This window comes from Quercus lobata, chromosome 6 (assembly GCF_001633185.2).
Source record: "Quercus lobata isolate SW786 chromosome 6, ValleyOak3.0 Primary Assembly, whole genome shotgun sequence".
NCBI lineage: Eukaryota > Viridiplantae > Streptophyta > Magnoliopsida > Fagales > Fagaceae > Quercus > Quercus lobata.
The window spans coordinates 6,422,521-6,427,160 of record NC_044909.1 but is presented as its reverse complement, the minus strand read 5'-3'; the positions used below and the strand labels follow the sequence as shown (position 1 = coordinate 6,427,160).

At 32.1% G+C, this 4,640-nt stretch overlaps 1 long non-coding RNA gene across 2 annotated transcripts; it reads left to right on the top strand.

Annotated features, from left to right (window-relative positions):
- Positions 1–256: 256 nt before the first annotated feature.
- LOC115950799 lies at positions 257–2,393 on the top strand. 2 transcript variants are annotated; one of them, XR_004083116.1, is made up of 4 exons: positions 257–315; positions 879–971; positions 1,164–1,421; positions 1,529–2,393. It is a non-coding gene; the product is annotated as an uncharacterized LOC115950799 (long non-coding RNA). The 2 variants fall into 2 exon arrangements; XR_004083115.1 differs by lacking the exon at positions 257–315 and having other exon boundaries at positions 325–971.
- Positions 2,394–4,640: the final 2,247 nt, after the last annotated feature.

The window sequence follows — 4,640 nt, the reverse complement described above, 5'->3', positions numbered from 1 at the left end:
TTCCTGCATACGAATCTTTTGGGCCTGAAATTGAAAAAATTAGCTCACTCCTGGCCTCTATGGCCAAATGGAAAGAGCCCTTTTTAAAAGGGTGAGGTCTAATCAACCTGTGAAGCTTTCCAAGCTCTGCTTTCGTCTTGTATGTATTCCATATTTAGCTATCAACAATTTACTCTGATTTTTTTTTTTATTATAAGGGAAACAAAAATATATATTGAATAATAAAACGTTGTGGTGGATGGATTGCAGGGGCAGCAGCCAAGTCTCAAAGATTCAGTCAGATGTCTTCAAATACAGTCCTCCTCCTCTGATCTTGTATTTTTTCTATATTCTTTCAATTTAATTCTCTATACAATTCACTTCACCAAACCAAACCCATTTCTCACATTCATATCACTATCACTCTACGCTAATTAATTCTCACTGGTATATAGGGTCACATTGTGAGTTCAACACCTACTACATGCTTGTGTGTGTGACTTCATAATACGGCTATTCCGTTTCTTCCACACACTAACCACATCATTACTAAGATTTTGGGGGTGAGGGAGGGCTAGCTGCGCATATTATTGCTATCTGATCTAAATGAAAAATGAAAATGAATGTATTAACTCATCCAAAGCCATAAGTATCTTAAATTCCTTTGTGAAAATTTTCCATATCTTGTCTGACTGAAAAAAATTGGAATTTGAAAACATACTGCATTTTTTTTGGGTCGAAAATGCTGGCTTATGAAACTTACACCAATATTTTTATCCTTATGTTAATGCAATGACTTGTCAAATATTAAAGTGAAATGTTTGGTTCAAATTATGGTATATATAATTCTATCCGTACAACCATTAATCTGAAAGAGGCTGTCTATTTTGTTTGAGAAGATTATGCCACAGTTCCACCTCCTAGATTCCCTTCAGTCCAGAGTGAGATGTCTGAAGTAGGAAATTCATTTGTGGAGGATCATGCGACAGATGGTATGTGCATGTTAAAAATTAAAGATAGAGTCTTATATAAGAGTTTCTTCACTTAGTCAATTGAATTAAGTGTCTTGCATGAATTAATGTGCATTGTAGGCATGCCATATGTGGTATTGCTTATGGATTCAAAACCCTGCAACCGAGCATGCCAGTTCTAACCTTAATTTTGTTGCTTGCTAACCCTTGCAGCTTTAAGACCTCATATATCACATGGCCTCCTGTTAGCATCCCAAACTAGCACACCTCGGCTTACTCCTCCAGGTTCCCCTCCTAGCCTCTCTGCGTCAGTGTCCCCAATATGAACATCTAAACCTGTGTCCTCAAGGCAATATTCACTGTCATTTTCATCATCAAGAGGCCTATTTGATGATCGGTCTTCAATGTTTTCTTCTATATTCTCAAGCCTTCACAGTTCAGTTTTAAGCTCTGATTCAGGATGACAAACTGGTTAGCTCTATCATACCCATGAACCTATATAAGAAGATTGTTTATGGAAATTTTTTATTTATTGGGTCATTAAACTGTTTCATTAGTCCTTGTTTAATCTGTTTCAGGATGAAAGCAGGTTGATGGGAAAGAGTTCTTCTGCCAAGTAAGCTAAAGACAGTTTTTAGATCCAAATGGTGGAAGTAACTTTTCAAAAAACATCTTTCTAAATTATGCAAAAATCAAGAATTCATACAATGAATACACACATCCAATATGACTAAAATGGTGCTTCTTTTGTTGATGAAATTCCATGAGTGCCATATTTTGCAGCCTACTTGCAATCCTGAGGTGGACCAAACTTTTAAGTCCTCTTGTAACTTGAACATTTTTATTTAAACAAGAGGTTTGGATACAGGGGATAACATTTATTTATACTATTGCCAAAAGCAATAGCAGTCCTGGAACCCAAAATTTAAAATTTTTTGTGCTTATGATTTGGTTCTTGGCTTCTTGCCATTGAGCTGTAGTTCAAATGGTTACCCTCCCCTTAAAAGAGTAATGTTAAGTGTGAAGTTCAAGACCCAATGGGTTTGTGTAAGTTATCAATAAAAGAAAAAGGTTATTGGCTTCTCAAATGAAGCAGTTGTTCATCTGATCCCTTCTCTTCTTGTCATCAAGAGCCGTTTGTCTTGTGATCATTTTGGTGCCTTTCTAGCCAATGTTAAGGAATTGAATGCCCACAAGCAAACCAACGAGGTAGATTCTCTCTCTCTCTCCTTTTTTTTTTTTTTTTTCCTTTGTAGTGTCCAACATCTATTTATATTTCTGGAGACTCTACAGAAGACTGATATTTGACCAAGAGAACAAGGACCTTTATGCTATATTTGAGGGATTGATTACTCGCAATGTCCACTGAAATTGTGTAACGCTAATGCTGGAATTGTAATTACAGCTTGTAAGCATTGTTGTATATTTACTATATATAGTTTCTTTAGCAGTTTCCACTCTATAGTAGAAGTTAATTCAAAGTGTAATGCATTCTTTGAACGCCTGTTCAATTGCGTATTAGGTTGTGAATTTGCATCCTATTCGGATAAATTACTAGTTCTAAAACTAGAATAGGCTATAGAATATTGTCCTTTTTGTCACGTATACTAAACTAACAGAGCCCTATTAATTACTCATTGGTGTGAACGAGTGTGTATACCACATCAACTGAAATCGTGAGTTCAAAACATGATTTTAATTAAATTGTAAAATTGTGTTTTCAAAACACGATTTCACTATTTGAAATTTATAATAAAATCGTGTTTTGAAGGCATAATTTTTATGTGCTATGTGTATCTATGTGTGCACTTTGCAGTGTGCAACAACAATTTCCTAAAGTCTGTTACCAAAAAAAACAAAAAACAATTTCCTAAAGTGATTTACATACGTTGTAATTTGTAAAGCAAGATACAATTTAGGTGGCCAGACATCATGTTAGCAATGTGATTTATATATCATTTAAGACAGCTTTGATGGAACTTCTCTAGTATCTAGCTGTTGGATGCAGCTTTTTGCTAAAAGCAGGGTTTTTTTTTTTTTTTTTTAAAAAAAAACAAAAAAAATGCTCATAAGACACGATGGTGTTTGGTGTGTGCTCTTGGCTTCTTGTTAAAAACTGATTAAAGTGTAATCGTACCTATAAAAAACGTGACTTTGAAAAACTGCTCATGAAGACACGGCAAATGAGAAGCAATAAGCAGTTTTCCCTCTACTTTTAAAACCATAGCTAACTCCCAATAGGAGAAAGTACTTGTGCATTACTTTCGACGTGTGCTAAAATGAGTTTCCCTTATGATAATCTCTCTCTCTCTCTCTCTCATCATTCCAAATTTGTCCTTTCTTGTGAACCACTAATTCAAATCATGATTACTAATTAAGCAATGTTAGGCACAGAAAATTTGACAACATTTTTTATATTAGTTATGTGACAAGCATATACTGATTTTTATCTTGGTCTACTATTGAGTATTGACATCACTTTTTTTTATTTATTACTAACAATATGTTATATCAACGATAGTTAAATTTATTGTCAAATTTTTTTGTGCCTATGGATTTTCTATTATCAATTGGTCTTGGTCTTCACCCCTTTATTTGTAAGCCTATTTATGTACTGTACTTATTACACACCGTGTGTGTAAATACTCTAAAAATATTGTTATAGCTCCACACTGTGTGCAATATATTTTTTCCTATATTTATTTGTTTATTTATGCTGACATGAGAAGTGAACTAGACTCTCCAAGCAAGCCAACCAAAAAAAGATACATGGTAAGGTAACAAAAGTGATCCCAACACAAGCCTCAAGGAACATATTTATCTATCTTTCCGTAAAGTTTTTTGTACCTACTAAATCATAATATTAGTAAAATAATTTATTTCACTTTAGGAATAGAGAAAAAAAAAATAAAACAATAATACCACTACCTGGGTTAGAATTGATTGGGGAATCTGTAACACCTGTCGCCTTATTTTATTACTTCTTTATTCCGTTTTGAAATGTTTCAAAATATAGCACTCTTGGAAAAGTTAAAAGAATAAGAAGTTGTTGGTACTTTTCTAATTTATTTTATATTTTATTTATACTTTTTTTTTTATTAAAAATTAAACTACTGAGGGTTATTTTAGAAACTTACATATTCTTATATAAAATGGACAAAGTTTAGTTACGAAATTGGTTGTAGTTTAAGGTTACAACCTTATTTAATAAAATAAATATTACTGTATATTTTGAAAATTTAATCGTTGAATTGTATGTTCTTTATATTTTTAATACACATATCAAATTTTGTGTCAATCGGATATTATTTATTATATAATCTATAAACTTATATTTTATGCATAATTTTAAACTACAAAAACTTACAATTTAAACAATATATTGATGACATAGCTATTAATCTTTAATTTTCTAGAAATTTTGCAAGTATAAAGGATATAAGAAGAAAATGTAACCTAAGGATAGATTCGTCAAAATTCACCTCCAGTAAAAAGATATTGAGTAAAATTGTAATTTTAGGTTACAACTAATTTGTAGCTAAACTTTGTATATATAAAATATAACAATTTATTATATAATATTTTCTTAAAATTTTTATTTTTGTAAGCAAGATCAACAAATTGACACAGAGGAAGAAAGAAGACAGCTATAGTCCTAAGGATGACCAAAGCATCTTTTTTTTTTTTTTT